The following is a 17,316-nucleotide window of genomic DNA, read 5'->3' on the forward strand; positions in this document are numbered from 1 at the left end:
TCACTTGTCTATCAGTGACCATAGGCAGCGTCATGGGAAATATTGTTTTGCAACCAGGGGTGAGATGTCGTGCTAGGACCCTGGGTCTGGGGCAAAGGAAAGGGGACACCAGACACCACTTCCGGTCAGGGCAGCAGGGTGACACAGAAGATGACCAGCAGGGCAAGGGGCAAGACATACGTAGATGCTGTACCCTAAGAGATAATAAAGTTACCTTATTACAAGCCACCGCGTCCTGTGATCCTTGGGGCTCGAGGATACGACACTCTCCAGACTGGACTACTGCAATTCTCTTCTTACTGGCCTCCCCAAATCCCACCTGCCCCCCTTAAGTCTGTTTTCCATTCAGCAGCTTGTTTCATTTATGGGGCCAAAAGAAGCGACCACATCACACCCATGTTATCCACCCTACGCTGGCTTCCCATTGAGGCAAGATCTATCTACAAAACTGCCTGCATCACCCACAAAGCCTTGCACTCCTCCTCGCTACCTGGCGAATAAACTGAAACTCTCTGGAGGCTCTAGACCATCACAAAATGCGGAAAATCTACTGCTTGAACCTACCACTTTCAAGAAGGAAAGATCGATGGCCCAATCCTTTTCAGAATATTTTATAAACAGGAATACCTCTGACACCATAGATTGTAGTCTTGTTTGTTGCCACAATAGTCCCTTTAATTGACCTTGGGCTAAGAACTTATAATTGTTCCATTATTTTACTATTTTGTACATTAAGAATCTCCTTCATTTCAAAGACATATTCACCTCTCCTTGATTCGTATCTATACACAACATATATATGTACAGCACATTAAATTATACAAAACATATATATACACAAAACATTAAATTGTACACCATATATACATACAACTCATTGCTTGATGCATTGTAGAAAGGTTAAGTTTGTTATCATTTCATCATAGTTAAACATAACACACAAACTTTCCAATGATTCACAAATTCAAGGCAAATTGATTTCCTCGTGTTTGTCCTACTTATACTTGCGAAAATGCCACACTAGGACCTTATCTTTCTTTGCCCTCAGTGTCACCTAAAATATGGTGTCCTATATAGGGTCGGAGTTTAGGCAACGCAGTGAGAATCTGGAACTCACTTCCGCCTCAGCTCCGGACCACCACCTCCTCCCAGGCCTTCAAAACTGCCCTCAAAGTTCTCCTCCTTCAAAGACACTTCCAAAGTTAATTCATGCTCTCTCTATTATCTGAAGGAAGACCTTTTAGTATAGAAAATTTCTATTCTCCATGACTATGGAAGTGCCTTCCCAGTGTGTTCTTGTGGTTGGAGTGTTTGCCATTTTTTGCAGTATTATCCTTCTACCTGTGTCTGGTACTCTTTTGTAACATGCACACGTCACTTTTCTCTTGTAACACACTGTTTGCTACCTCTTACATTTTGTTTGCTTTAGATACTTGCACAAGTGCCACCATGCAGGCCGACCGACTCGTCCCCACAGGGGACACAAATAAGAGGGCGGCCACCGTAGTGCCACAATATGGTCTGGCGTCGGTGTGCAGCATTTCCTCCTTTCGTCGGGTGGTTGTCTCTTGCGGTGAGTTGTCCCCTCTCGGGGACGGGGTTTTAGTTATCGCCGTTTCCGAACGAGGGGACAGTGGGGGGTGCTGCGGCCATGTCGCAGGTCGCGTGTCTACGCCCCTGCCCAGCACCCTTGATGGTTTTCCGTGTGCGGCCGCAAGTATGTTTGGGGGCTTTTAAGCTATTCAACGTATTAACTGTTGGCGGGGGAGTTTGGTGGTGGCGAGAGAGCTCCCTGGGGTGACCCCGGTGTCACGGTGTGTTACGGAGCCTTTAGTTCCCCTAGTGGGACGGGACAGGGGGCGGACTGCTTCTAGTCTGAGAGGAGGGGAGAGCGGTGGCAGCCCGCCCCCCCGTCCAATAACGGCGTTGGGCCTTTCGAAACACCCTGGCGGGCCAGAGAAGATGGTTTATTATGTGAGACAGGTTAGCGCTTTGTCAAGCGCGATGCTAGTTTTCACGAGAATTTTTATTCTCGGAGCTGCTTCAGGATGGTGAACGCTTTAGCGGGAGAGAAGGTGGCAACACGGATAGCGCTGCCGACTTTGGGGCTGGGAACCAAGGTTCGAGTCTCTCCTGAGACACATAACACTTACAAGTGCTTCATTTTCTACACTTTCAAATGTTTCTTTACTTGGTCGCCAGGAGTGGTCGGGGCCGGGCGCTACAGATTGGAAGTGCCTGGGGAGCATAGACTTTTCGATTGGTTTAGGGTCTGTTTAGGTATTTTAGCTTGCCACACCCCTTGGCCACAGGACACTGCTTATTTAGGCCTTTCCTTGGATTTCAATTAGTGCGGCCTTTGCCCTTTTGTCTGTTGTAGCGTTTTAGAGCCTCAGGATGATATTCGGGGGTCAGGTCTTTTCAATCCGTGTGCCTGTTTTGATTTATTTATGTATCGTTATTATGATTCGTGCTTATTCTAGTGTCTATCTCGGGTCTCCGGAGGTTATCTCTGTGCCGGGCTGCGTGTGTGTCTTAGGCCGTTGCGCGCTCGCCTCCGGCCCTGCTCCGGGGTTTGTTTCGGGAGGGATATAGCTCAGTGTTAGGACGAACGCCTGGCATGCTTTAGGCCCCGGGTTCCACCCCCTTATCTCCAGGTGGCCTTTCGATGCTTTCCGTTGTTGCGGCTTTTGCTACCTTGTTTATGTTTGTTGCAGCATTCCTTTGTTGTCCTTTTTTAAGTCGCGGCGTCTCGCAGCGCTTTTGCCTTCCTGCGGGCACGCCAGAGGTGCGGCCTGGCTGCCCGTGACCTTTCCGGGCGGTCGCTCCTAGACCCTGCGGGTCGAGGCCGCAATTTGCAGTTTAGCAGTGCCTCGGGACCCCCCCCCCATCAGCCGCGGGCCTTGCTGGCCCGGCGGTGGCCATTTTGGGTGCCATTGTCCGGCCACGTGGGCTGTGTGTCCAAGCGGCCATTTTAGGGGGCAGCTTGTCCCTTCGGTTCTTCGGGGGAGGGGCGTGGGTGGGTGGCCATTTTGGTCAGCTTTCCCCCATGCCCATCAGGTCTGGCAGTGGCTGGAGTGTCGCTGGGGCTTCACCGATTTCACTTGGGTATTCTCTCTCCCTCCATCGTTCCAGGTAGTTCCTACCTATCTTTTTCTCGGTCCGTCCATCTCCCGATTTTCCGTCCCGGCGGAGACAGTGTGTCGGGCCTGCTCAGAGTTTTGCGGGGCATTCGAACCCCCCTCACCCCCGTGGGAGGTTCAAGCGGGCTCCAATCAAAGCTTTCGCCAGGCACGCGTGTTTTCTTCGTGTACGCGGGTCTTGTGTTTTGGGTGGGGTACTTCTATCTGACGGACGGAGCTCGAGTATCATGGTCCGATCAGCTCTCGCAGCTCGTTTACCTGGCTTATTAGGGAGGCCATGCAAGGCGACCGCCACATCCCTCCCCCGGTTCCTCAGCTGTCTGTGCCATTTGCTCGGCTATGTCCCGGTGTTTCTACAGCCTGCGGCAGGGGTTTGATTCAGGCCATCGCGTGGCAAGATGGTTTTACATTTCTTCTCATCTGCAGCTGCCTCATATGCATCGTCCTAGTTGGTGTCGCGTGGCCTGAGGGCGGCTCCTGCCGGGCGCCCCCGGGTTTTAGATCTTTCCCTCGCCTGCCTGCACCCGCGCGGGGAGTGACGGACTGTGTTCACTTTGCCATTCGGGGAAGGCCTGCTCGCTCTGGCATGCCTTGGCAGGCATTGGCGCCCAGGGACCTTATCTTGGCTCCGCCCTTGCCGCACATGTGTATGTACAGCGCGACTCATGCGGGCATGGGCTCTCTCCTTCTAAGAGAGGTTCCTGGTTGGTGGCTGGGTTCAGCATATGCCCTTGTGGGTCTAATTATCAACCGCCACCCCGCGTATGTAACGTGGTTATCTACTCTTTTCTATTTCCTCCGTGGGACAAGCGTGATTTTCTTTACAGCCGGTGTTGGTGAATGTCCCCCATGTTCGAGGCCCCGCCTCCACCCTCGGGGCCTCGGGTTTTTTGTAGTTAGCACCCTTTTTTCGAAATTGTGCAAACTTTGAGATTTTCGGCCTTTTGACCGTACGCGAGAACTGCATGGATGGAATCTTGGATTGACTGCCCTCATGGGGTTGGGAAAGCGACATTGGTATTGCGCGTTGTCTAGAGTTTAGGACCACATTGTTGTGGTTTCTAAGCTATTCATTTATGCTTTTGTTTAGTTTTGGCTAGAGTGGGGGCCAGTAGGGGTAGTATTCGCATGCTACAAGGTGCAAGTGTCAGTATCACTGATATCCCCTTTACCTGCTATCTGCATTAGCCTTTTCGTGCTGCTCCCAGCAGAGAGGCCAATGGCAGTATTGGTACCAGGTGGCCGCGTTCGGCTTTCTTTTTCCACCCGGAGATTATACACTATCAGTTTCTACCCATAGAGTGCCTACATTAGGTGTTAGGATATGCCGGCCCTGTCTGGCCTACCCTCTAGGCACAATAACACACCGGTCTTGCACTGTCTCTCGTGGGTATTTTCGCAGTGGACGGTGCGGATCCACTGCTCCTTGGTGTATCACTTCCTTTTGATTTCTGCGCTTTGTTTTCAAGGTGAGGTACACTTTCGGTGTGGTTTCTAGGTGTGACTGACAAACGGGTGTAGCGGCCACCCAGCACTCGGCGAGGTATCTCTTTCTGAGGTATCTTCGCAGTGTGGGCGTTCAGTCACTTCCTCTGCTATGTACGGCCCAAGTGGACTCCGGCCATTTTGGCTCTCTACTGGGTGGCACCCGGCCATCTTGCATCTTCTGGCCGTTGGGTACGCGGTCGCCAGGCCAGTGACCATCTTTTTCACGGACTTTCTCCGAGCCCCCCGCGTATGTTACGGTTATTTTCCTATTGTAACAAGCATGCTTTTGTATGGTGCTTTCTGGCTAGTCCGACACTGCCGGCATGCATCCCAGGGCCGACGGGTATGGTGCTGCGGTGAGCCCCCATCGCCCGACATGCCATCTGCGCTGTCGCGAACCTCCATCGGCGGCACTCTCTTGCGGGGCGCGGAGCTTCTAGCTTCTCGGGACCTTGGTGTCCTTTAGTATGGCCGCGGGTCTTTGTGCAGCGGGGCCCAGTTATCAAGCTCCATTTTAGCCAACCTAGGGGCAATGCATGCGAGTGTGCTGACTTTGGAAAACGGTGATTACTAGACTGGGGCACCACTGCTGTTGGCCAGACCAGTTGCCCTTCCTCTCCTTGCGGCATGGGGGCTGGAAGTGCTTTTCTCTCGGGTGCGTGCACTTGTGTGCCGCTGTAAGCTGGGTGCCTGATTTATGGTCCGCAGCACGGCGGGGCAGGTTGCACTGGCTACGCCACCGCTCTCTGGGCGGCTTTCTATGTTCATGTAGAGGTAATTTCTTTTATGCTTGACAGGCAGTCAAACTCAGGTACAATAGTTTCCGCAGACTATGGTGGCACGTGTACAATTACCGAAAACATAAACTATGTTAAGAGGGAGCACTGAGTATGTTACAATTGATAAGTGACGTTTGCATTTTACAAATAGTAACAAACGCAGGTAGAAGGCTATTACTGCACCAAATGGCAAACTCCTTAGCATAAGAACACACTGGTAAGACACTTCCATAGTCTAGGGGATTAGCTCTAGCTTTTCTGGTTTCCCCTCTTTTATTAGAGGGCTCAAGTTGTATTTGGTTGAGGTCAGTTGTAAGGCCTGGGATGAGGTGTTCTAGGTAGTTTGGCAAGGGGTGAATTTTATCACACACACCAATGTGCATCGGTCATCACTGACTGCGCATTTCATTTAGCAAGTGTTCTCCTCTATTCCCTCTGCAAGGGGCAGCTCCTTAGCATGCTCCTTGCTGGGTTCTGCACGCAATGTCCATGCATGTGCTTGCTAGGGCATGGTACACCTTACATGTGCAATTTTCAGACATACACCAGTACCTCCAAGTCTCTGGCATGCCCATTTCACTCACTTCGGATGGGTCAGCACCTTCGGGAGCCACTGTCCATCCTGGCCATGGTTGCTTCTCCAACTTGGGTCACCTTGGCCAGCAGGTAGGATTACCTGTTCAGGAAGACAGCATTAGCTTGAGGGGATTTGTAGGGCTCCCCCCACATGGGAGACAGTGGCTTCCTCTGCCTTTGCAACCTTGATTGCAACTTGATTGTTATTTGACAGGGGGAGACTAAATCATTATTTTTCTCTTGCCTATTCAGACCAAGCATTACACTTTTGGTCATTTGGGACTTTCTTTGAGTAACTGCCTCCCGGATATCAATATACAGCGGATTATGCTTATGCACTTTTTAAGGAACAAGCGACAGCTCTCCTTACCTCTTGTACAGAGGGGGAAGGGTGTCCGGGTGCCTGCCAGAACAGTGATGCACGTTTTACTAGAACTGGAGCCTCGCAAGGCTGATGGAAATGACTGGGTTGGCGTGCTCAAGATGAGGCGTCTCTCTTCATACCTGGCACGTTGACTCCCAAAGTAGCATTCATATGTCATTGTTTCACACAGGCACTCGTCTAGCTCGGGAATTCCTGACATAATGCAGCCTTATCCTTGGCCTTTTAGAGTCTCTTGTTAGTCAATTGGTGTATTTACTGATTTGGGGCTTACTCAGCTCCATTGTTCGATTGCTGGCACGAAAGTGTTATTCTGGTCCTTTTATGTCACTCATAGTGCACTGTATTGATGGAAATGTCACACTTAGCAGTTGACACCTTGGTAGATATGGATGGGGGGCGGCTTTTTCTTGTTTTGGCTATGCAAGATAGCTATTACTGTGGCTTAGTTATCTCATGCACTATGAAGCATAGACTATACAATGAGTTGGGCTTGTGGTATGGTAGCACTCCTTTTCTAAGTAAGGATAGGGAGGCTTTGTCTTAGTGGACTATCACCAAGCACTTCTCAGCACCTTTGCATGTGCAAGCTGGGTAGCCCATGTAGGCGATCGCTTTAGCTGTCTTTTGGTGTAGGGTCCGCAAGGGACAGGAATTTCCTCAGTCTACGTCCCTCATCGGGGGTTGACTCGCAGTGGAGGGCCCTTGGCTAGGTGCTTGGGTAAGCTTTTCACCCAGACAGTATCAATTTAGTTGTTTTCAGGTAAGATAGTCTGGATTCCTTTGGCAGTGTTCACTTACCAGGTAGTAAGATGAGGAAGTTTTAGTTCCCATAGTGCCACAGGATGCACATACAGTTGTATAGGCTGCTTGTTTAAGCTTCCTAGGGTACAACGCAGGCCAGGCACAGGGGGACGACTTGCACAAGTGTCTAACACAAGGAGATCCCTACACAGTGTTATAAGGGATGTTGCCTGGGCGAATCTCTCACTGACCTCATACGCTTGATGGAGGAGCTTGCGACCAGTGGTGGGCTGCCCAACTAATGTATTATGTGATGGGGGCAGGCATGGACAAGGAGTTGATCCTCGAGATCTGCCAAGTCAGTCATTTTGACTCGATGGCGTTCCCACTGCCGAAGATGGGTCAAGTTGCATTCTGGTAGTTCCCCCTCCTACCGGGCCGGTACTCTGGGACACCTGTGCTCATGTCACTCTTCCCATGGCACGACAGTCACTACTAGGTGGGAACGGCCAGTTACAAGCCTCGACAGGACAGGACCAGCCACTCACATTTTCTGGTCACTTTCAAGTAATGCAGGTCACACACACTGTCTGGGGATGCAGGGCCCTATGCCATTAACCTAAGCTGCGATGGGGCATCGGGCTCTCAGATGTCCTTGTGGGACGGAGATGGGCATTAGGGGCCTAGTGCATGACGCAGTATTTGCAGGGACACATATGGGTCCCAGCGGATCCCCCAAAGGGATCTCAGCAAAGCAGGTGACACAAAACCTGATAGCCCGACACCGGCCTGGTGTAAGTATCAAGGCTCACACGGGTGGTTAGCAGGGACCGGGTTTCTGTGTCCGGTCACTGGGTCAGCAAGCAGGGTAGACTGCACTAGTTGGCCCTTCATGGAGGTTTTCAGTACCTATCCACAGGCAACACACTCTCTTTCCCTCCACCTTGTTGTGACACCATGCTGTGTCGCCGGGGAGCTATGGAGAAGTATTGTTAATTTGTCTGGGCTCTGGGGCTAGCATGCACCTTAGAGGAGGAACACAAGGGGAATTGGCCACACGTTGGTGACAGATGAGCTCTGTGGTCGGATTTCTTATCCCGAACCCCAGTGGCATGTTGCCCTGTCTGGGACAGTGAGGCAGCTGGCTCGCACGAGGTTTGCTGCGCCATGCGTAAATATTTTGAGCAGAGATTTGGCCTTTTACATGTGTGCTACAAGCCAAACTCACTTGGTGTTGCTGGACTTTTGGGTCAGCGGTCCACGTTCGCATGGACCTGTTTTTTCTGAATAGGGAAGAGACCCTAGTAATAGCAAGTAGGAACAGCTAGGAGGATTGCCGGCCTTGGTGGGGGGCCCTGGCTGCGACGGTCGCCACACCGAGGGCTGTGGCGGAGTTACAGGGCGATCCAGAGGCGGAAAGGTACTCGGGAGTACCCTCTTCAGGAGCACAAAGGATGCTGAGGCCTAATATCCCCAGGAAGTCTGTGCGGTGGACCCTGGGGGTACGACGGCGCCCTGCTATCCTACGGGCGGTTGGAAACCTGTACAACCGGGGGTCGCTTGAACCCTCCGCCCCTCGTAGGGGCGGGGGGGGCGTGAGCAAGAGGGTGGACCAATGGTTCACCGGAATTGGGAGGGGCTATCTCCTCCCATAACCGCTAAGCAACGATTGGCTAAGGCCACGTTGCAAATTGGCCCATCAGGTGGTAGGTCGCGAGGGGCGGCTTGCCTTTTGGATCACCTGTAAGATAACCCACCTTGTTGGCATGTGTATATGCTAATAAACCTGCAGCTACTTTTCTCCAACAAAAAAGTTGTCTTGTCTGCTTATTTCTGCGAAATGCATGTTACTGCGAGCGGGCTGGTGAGTGGGCCGATATTGGCACTATGCAGGCCGACCGACTCGTCCCCGCAGGGGACACAAATAAGAGGGCGGCCACCGTAGTGCCACAAGATGACACACGGGGCAGCCCAGCTCTTTGAGACCCTGGTGGGTCCCGCGCGTCACTTCCTTCCTGGGGTGGGCGGGGGAGAGTATATATTCCTCCCCCGCCCACCGAGCGGCCTCTTTGTCCGCTGTCCCCTCACCCTGACGCCGTTTCCCTCCCTTCCGCATACCCGGCATTTTCAGGGTGGGGTGGGGAAATGTTTCTAATCTTTTCTCATTTGTGTTGCAGGCGGAGTTACAGGGCGATCCAGAGGCGGAAAGGTACCCGGGAGTACCCTCTTCAGGAGCGCAAAGGATGCTGAGGCCTAATATCCCCAGGAAGTCTGTGCGGTGGACCCTGGGGGTACGACGGCGCCCCGCTATCCTACGGGCGGTTGGAAACCTGTACCACCGGGGGTCGCTTGGACGCTCCGCCCCTCGTAGGGGGGGGGGCGTGAGCAAGAGGGTGGACCAATGGTTCACCGGAATTGGGAGGGGCTATCTCCTCCCATAACCGCTAAGCAACGATTGGCTAAGGCCACGTTTCAAATTGGCCCCTCAGGTGGTAGGTCGCGAGGGGCGGCTTGCCTTTTGGATCGCCTGTAAGATAACCCACCTTGTTGGCATGTGTATATGCTAATAAACCTGCAACTACTTTTCTCCAACAAAAAAGTTGTCTTGTCTGCTTATTTCTGCGAAATGCATGTTACTGCGAGCGGGCTGGTGAGTGGGCCGATATTGGCACTATTGCCTACGTAACGTTTGTTCTTGTGTTTGAGTGTCCTCCATTTATTGCAGTATTTTACCTCTACTTGTACTTGTACACTTTTGTAACCTGCACACGTCACTTTTTCCTCCTGTAATGCACCATTTGCTACCTCTTGTATTTTGTTTGCTCACGATTGTCACTTTTGCCTCATGTAATGTAACTTTTGCTTTTGTAATTTGTTCACTTGTAATGTTCTCATGTATCAGTTCGGTTCCTATTGTGAAGCGCTCTGACACCTTCGGGTTAAGTCCGCGCTATCTAAAATCGCATAAATAAACAAATAAATAAATAAGTAAACCAATGCGAGCCCCCACGAGGGCCTGGAGAATGGAGCCAGAGATTCTGTCAGCGGCCACACGAGGGCGCTCGGCGTCCGATGATGAAATCCACCAAACACATTGTATGAGCGAGCGAAGGATTTCCTTTTCCGGGTCAGCGGCGGTAGAGACAGCTGCAGCAGTGGTTGCGGACGTCACTTCCGGTCTTTCTTTGTATGTCCAGCCTTCTTCAGACCTACGCACCCCCCCCACCTCAAACTGACCCGCCCCACCTCAGCCCCAGGAGAAGGAGAGCGCCTGGAAGTGTCTGCTCAGGTAGGAGAATGTCAGCACCGTCTGCTGTGTTTGTTGAAATAGACTGAATAATACTGGTGGAAACCCTGTGCACTGTGTCTTATTGTACTGTGAGAAATCTGTGTGCACTGCATCTTACTGCACCGAGGGATCTTTGCACGCTGCACTGCATCTTACTGTGCAGAGAGGAATCTGAGCAGACTACACCTTACTGCACTGTGAGCAATCTGAGTACGCTGCTCTGTACCTTTCTGCACTGTGAGGAATCTGTGGACACAGCACTGCTTTTTACTGCACTTTGTGGGGGAGTGACTGCTTTTAACTCTACCGTGAAAGCAGAAATTGATGCTCAGTGCTCTGCTTTTTACTACGTCAAGAGGAGTGTTTACAGCATGTAGTAAGTCTGCACTACACTACACGGGTAAGATAATCTGTGCATAACGCATTACCTTTTCCTCACACTATGAGTAAATCTGTCCAAACTGCACTGCTTTTTCCTCCATTATGAGGAGTGTTTAAAGAGTTATTCTGTGCACGTAGATCTGTCTTTTCCTATATTATGAGGGGCGGTGCTTTTTTTCTCAGCACTAGAAGGGGTGTTTACAGGCACAGGAGGAAATCCATTTTACAGCAGAATGAAGGATGCTTGCAAAAGAGTAAATCTGTACTCACTCAACTGCTGTTTGCTGATACAGTGAGGTTCTGGTACAGAGAATATCTGTAATCACTGCACTACTTTTACCTAGACCGTGAGGGGCTTTAACAGGAGGAAGTTGTGTACAGTGCATTGCTCTCTATTACACTACGAGGGGCATTTACATAGGAAAACTGTGCACTGCACTGCCTTTTTACAACACAATGACAGGTGTTTACTAAAGGTTATATGTAGAGCTGTATAAACTGCTCTGCTTTTTACTGCACTGAGAGAAGTAATAAAATGGTTTAAATCTGTGCACATCACACTGCTTTTTGCTGAACTATAAATATTTGCAGATCTGTAAGGCACACTGATTATTACTATGGGTGAGCAGAGCTGGCGTAGTGCCTCTACGCGAAGCTTCACGGAATTTGAAAAAAACTCAGTGAAGCTCCGCCCAAATAAAAAAAAAAATATTTCTAAAAAAGGCACTTACCTGTGTGGCTGCCTCGACCCCCTGCATGGCCGCTCTCCTTCCTGCTCCTCTCGTCCTTCTTCTATGAAAAAATCCTACGTTGTACGTCTTGCGGGTTGGGGCTGGCGAACTCTGCTTAGCCACGGAGTCGGAGTTTTGCCTACCTCAGCGTTCGCAGCAGAGCATGGAGTAGGCAAATCTGCACTGGCGTAGCGGAGTTACCCGCCCGGGGTTAATTATTACTCACACCAAGAGGGTGTTTACGAGTGGAGGTGATCTGTGCACTCTACAGCTCTTTGTGCTCACACTAAGAGGGCGTTTACTGTTGAAACAAAACCATGTCCCGGCATTTGCGCTTTATAAAACAGCTATCTCAAAGTCTCATGATAGACGAAAACACTAATCCCTCATGAGATTTCATCCTGATTGCTGGTGGTTTACAGGTAGCTGCATGTGCGCCGTAGCAGAAATCCCACTGTTCCTCTCCATGTGTATATGTGTTTACTTGCTGTTGTAGTTGCTGATAGCTTTAGCTTCCTGTGCAGTTGTGTAAGTACATGACCAGGTGCCTCTGCATGATTCTTACTTCAATCATTTGTTTCTGCGCAAGAATATCTGTGAATATCCAGTCTCAGCCTAATTTAATGAGAAAAACATGAAGTATGATCAGTCCGTCCAAGCATGCGTATATCTATCCCTGAGTAAAGTTATTGTGTTTCATTGTCATCTCCTTAACACTACAACCTTTTTCCCATACGTTTTTACGTTTTATAACTTTTATTCGATTACAGTTTTTATAATCATAAAAAGTACATAGTTTAAAAGAACAATTGAAACAATTCGACATGTACTTAAAAAAGAAACAGGAAAAGAAGAATTTTTTAAGAAGTGCTTGAGAGAGAGCATGTTACATAAGTGCTTCAGTTGGGTTTGTGAGTTTATGTCGGATTAAAATGGAGGCCTTTAAGAACATTGCCACAGATTTGGCTACATGCGGAGAGTTCAGACATTGCAGGAACAAAAATGCTGAGTAGCATTGTCTGTGGCCAACAGATCTAAGGAGTGGAAGTATCCAAAAATTGCGAGGAGTTTTATAGTATTTGCAGAAAAAAATAATATGGATCGTTGTTTGTTGAGATATACCATCACATGGACAGTTCATGAGCGAACGAGACCAATTGTGAGTTCCAGGAAAAGAAACCAGACGAAAAAAGGAATGGAAACGGAATCTTGTTAATAAGAATTTTTCCTGGTTTGACAGAAAAAACGAAAGGTAAGGTTGTATTCCTTTGAGGGGTTGTATTACGCAAATCTGGATGTTAGAGGGTTTCATGATCTCCGACTGATTTCTCAGCTCTCTCAGATGAGTCAAGCACATCAATTTTAACTGCTGCCTGGAAATGTCTTCAACAGAAGGAGGATCATCAAAATAGGATTTACGGCCTAGATCGTAAAAAAAGTTCCGTACGAAGACCAACCAAGGAATCTTATGCCAGTTTGTTAGGGCTAGACAGTCTGTGATCAGAGATCGTGTCAGGTGGCATTCAGGATTGGACCATATTCGTTGCCACAATAAAATCGGTTGCGAACGGATAGTGTCTACTATGTAGTCCATGCCAAGCTCGGTATGGGAAGCGAGATTCGGGGCGCTTTGGGGGAGGGCCAACAGATATTTGATGAAAGTATTCTCAGTTATTTGAAGGTGATCAATGTGGCCATGTCCCCACACGCCTGCTCCATAGGTAGCCACACTGTGGCATTTTGCGTAGTAGACTTTCAACAGCTCTGGAGGAGCGGGTTTCCCGAGCTTTCTCGAGAAGGACATCAGGGCCGATGTTGCACGCCGAAAAAGGAGATTTCTGGTAATTGTAGCTTGACGCCAATTCAAAGCGTCGTCCACAGGAATTCCGAGGTATGGGTACACAGATGTTCTTTCCAACTTTATATTATCCACCAGTATTGGTTTTGGTTTTTTAACCCCGGGGCCAATGTACATAGTGAAGGTCTTTTTTATGTTAATTTTCAGGCCAAGTGAGTCCATGAAAGTGCTGTATTTGTTGATTTGCTTCTGAAGTTGATTCAATGTGCGGGCCAGAATAACAGTCGTCTGCGTATAGCAGTGTTGGTATTTGTCGGTGGTTTATCAGGGGTAGATCCTGGCTCCCTTCGAGCATAGCCTGCTCTAGTCCATTGGTGTAAAGGTTGAACAGGAAGGGAGCCAGTACACAGCCCTGTCTGACTCCTTTTGTTATTGAAAATGAGCGTGACCGCTCACCGTTGGTGACAAATCTGACTCGCCCGGAGGCATTTGAATATAGTTCGTGAAGGAAGGCTATTAAGGAAGGATCCACTCCTAGATCACTGAGAATTTTCCAAAGTTTGCCATGTTGGACACAGTCAAATGCCGCACTCAAGTCGACATAGACGAGGAAGATGTTGCCTCCTTTGGCGCCAGCATATTTCCCAGCCAGGAGTGCAAGGTTCAGGGCCTGTTCCACGGTCCCGAGCCCCTTCTGGAAACCATATTGCAGGTCAGTCATGATGTTATTTTTCCGGGCCCAAGATTGCAATCGGTCCAGGAGCACTCTACCTGCAATTTTGCCCATGGAGTCCAGAAGGGAGATTGGCCTGTAGCATGCTGGGTCATTGCGGTCACCTTTTTTGAAAATGGGCAGTAAGATTGAGGTTGACCAGGATTGAAGAAGACCATCCGATGCTACTGCTGCCAGGACCTGTGTGATTATCGGTGACCAGAGTTCTATGTTATGTAAAAAAATGTCCATTGGGACTCCGTCTGGCCCCGGGGCCTTTCCTGATTTGGATGCCTTAATTGCTTTAACAACTTCGCTATGAAGAAAATGGATATTTATCGGGAAGATGTTGTTTTCCGATGTATGGAATTCACTTGGATGTGATCCTTTTTCTGTAGCACTTTGTAGGGGTGGGCCAAAGATTTTGGAAAAGTGGATGACCCAGTCATCTTCAGTAACAGCTACATCCAGATGTTGACCTTTTGCGTTGTCGGCCAAAAAAGGAGATCTTAGGACTTTCCAAAATAGGGCACTGTCCTTTCTTTGCGAGCTATCGTGAAGTTGGGACCATAGCTCTTTCTTGATTTCTTTTTTGCGTTCCCTTCTGGCTAAGTTATATAGTTTTCTTAAGTTGGTGATTTCTGATTGGTTTCTTGTGGGTCTATGTAGGGCTTCTTTTAGATTCGAAAGGGCTTTACGGCAAGCTGAATCGAACCATCTCGTAGTAGGGGCCTTCATGTTCTTTACCTTAACAAAAAGTTCTTTTCCAATTGCCTCCAGGATATTTTTAAAATTATTAATGATTGACCGAGGTGTAGTGTCCAAGGATTGACATTCTTGTATCCAGGGCTTAGATTTTTCCAGGATTTTCTCCGTTACTGCCATCGGGTCAATTTTAGCCCATTTGACTGTATAGCCATTCAATTTGTTCATAGCTAATGTGTTCTGGTTTAAAAGACTCGTTTTTATAGAATGTACTTTAATCAATTTTGGAGTAATTGTTACGCTAATTGGGTGATGGTCGCTCATGACATTTGTCCCTGTTTCGAAGTTAGTTAATTGTCCCTTGAGTGAGTGAGAGGACAATATATAGTCTATGGTAGTTAAAAATTCTCTTCCGTGAAAAGTGGGAGAAAAGTCTTTTTGTGGCTCTACTATCTCATTCGCAAAGTCCAAATCTAATGAAAATATAATTTCATTTAGTTTGCTTCCGCAGGACGAATGAGCAAAATGAGGCATAGGAGTACCAAGTTCGTTGTGCAATCCACAGTTGCCATTCCTGTGGTTAGGACAGAGTGGAAGGTTAAAATCACCACCCCATAATAAATGTACTATATCAGAATTAGATTCAGTCAACAGGGATAATAGGAAAGTGGCAATCTCCACTAAAATTGTGAGACAGTCTGTTGTACTTAAGTTGTTGTAGTAGTTAATAAGTACATAACTAGAGTCATTAGTGAACTTTATTTGAACGATTTGATATGATGGGGACTCTTTTAGAATTTTAATGGATATAAAGGGAAGAGTATTGGCAACATAGATCACAAGACCTCCCTTAGGCCTTCCCAGGGCTCCCTGTACTGCTGGAGTGAAAAAAGTTTTATATCCCGTTATGTGATTTGCAGTGGTGGACCATGTTTCCTGGAAACATAGTACTTGATGTTTCCTTACTGTCTCTGACCAGGAGTCTAAGTTTAGTTTAGAAAGCAATCCTGCAACGTTCCAGTACAGTATAGAGAGGTTTAATATATTGGGGACAGAAGGTAATTGTATAGCGGAGGGTTCACTTGAAAGACTCTCTATTGGGGTCGGCGGAGGGTTATTTGTGACTCTCAGATCAGTTGATTGGTGAAAAGTTGGATCTAAACTATCCGTGGGGGTAGGCAGAATTTTGGTTTTGGGCGTTAGTCCGTTGAAGATATGAGGGTGGGTGTTTACAGTAGACTCAGGGTGGGAGTTATTGATGATCGAGGAAATTTGTTGAGGCTGACTTTCAGGTTTGAAGGATAATGAATATGGTCTAAGGTTCAACTGAGAGGGGATAATGTCGGCTTGGGCATTCTTTCTCTTGAGTTTTTGGGGTCTTAACGGTCTCATAAACCATGTCAAGACAGTCGTAACGATTTCTTGTTGGGAAACCCTGCCAGCCCTCCAGTGGATGATAAGGTCTACCTTGCCAAGGCTGCTTTTGCCATTCCCTAGTTCTATCTCTATTTCCACGGCCGTAGCTAAATCCAACATGTTTCCATTGATCCTCTTGGGGATGCTGCCAGTTTGGGATAGGGGTATATTGATAAGAGTTCAGTGGAGGGTAGAAAAAAGAAAGGTGCTGGGCGTCTATTCCACCTTTCTTTTCCAAAGAAGGCCATGAACAGATGTGATCCACGGTAGATGGATCCCTGCAAGTTGCTATGATGCAGTCTCCATGGATCGACTTGGGTTCGTCCCCTATCCATACTACTCTACGGGCAGTAGAAATCCCTCCAGAGAGGTATGGTTCTAGTGGTCTATTTATGCTTAGCCACTGCATAACTTTATTTTTAAGTGACCAAGCTGTTTCTGTCATATCTTCCGTTAATTCAGGTACACCTGTAAGTATGATTGTGTATGGGGTTGCCTCCGGTGGAAGATGGACTGGGCGCCTAAATCTTGATGCCTTTTTGGATGTGAACAGAGGTTGTTTCACTATTGGTTTGGGGGAAATGGATGCCGGTTTGTTTGTTGAGTGAACTGTGGTTACGTTTTCTGGTAATGTCCCGGTTTTAGCTGCTTTTTCCGGGCCAGTAGTAAAAGTGTGTTGGGGTAGCTCCGTGTTGGATTTGGTCTTTTGTACACTAGGAGTTTGAACTTGCCGGTTTTGTACTTGAGAGTTAATGCTTGGTTTTTTAGAAGGTGAGATAACCGGGACAGGTTGTTTGGTTGCTATTGATGGTTGTTGATGGTGAGATACTTTTGGGGGATGAGTGGCGTTTTGTATCCCTTGGTTGGGTAATCGTCTGTTAGTTGTGCTGGGATGTGTTTGTGATAAAATTGCTAGTTGGGCTTCCAAATTTCTTATACTGATTTGTATGGGTTTGAGGTGTTGTGAAAGTAGATCCTTGATTAGGATAAGTAGTTGTGATGATGTTTTACAGGTTTTACAAGGGTTATCTGTGTCCTCAATAAGGATAAGAGGTAGTAAAAGGTTGTTTTCTACTGGGGTGGTTATCATTGAATGCCCAGGATGTAGTGACTGTTTAGAACGATCCCTCCCAAGTTCCTTCTCTGGTCCTATAAGAGGGACGGGTACTGTT

At 48.3% G+C, this 17,316-nt stretch overlaps 1 protein-coding gene across 1 annotated transcript in view; it reads left to right on the forward strand.

The window, feature by feature from the left end:
* The first annotated feature begins 10,295 nt into the window (after positions 1–10,295).
* Positions 10,296–17,316, forward strand: part of LOC144802926 (uncharacterized) — a 110,734-nt gene continuing 103,713 nt past the window's right edge. The window contains exon 1 of the mRNA XM_078671835.1: positions 10,296–10,401. The gene's annotated coding sequence lies outside the window, so the exon portion shown is untranslated. The remainder of the gene's footprint in view (positions 10,402–17,316) is intronic.

This window comes from Lissotriton helveticus, chromosome 1_2 (assembly GCF_964261635.1).
Source record: "Lissotriton helveticus chromosome 1_2, aLisHel1.1, whole genome shotgun sequence".
In the NCBI taxonomy this organism is placed as follows: Eukaryota; Metazoa; Chordata; class Amphibia; order Caudata; family Salamandridae; genus Lissotriton; species Lissotriton helveticus.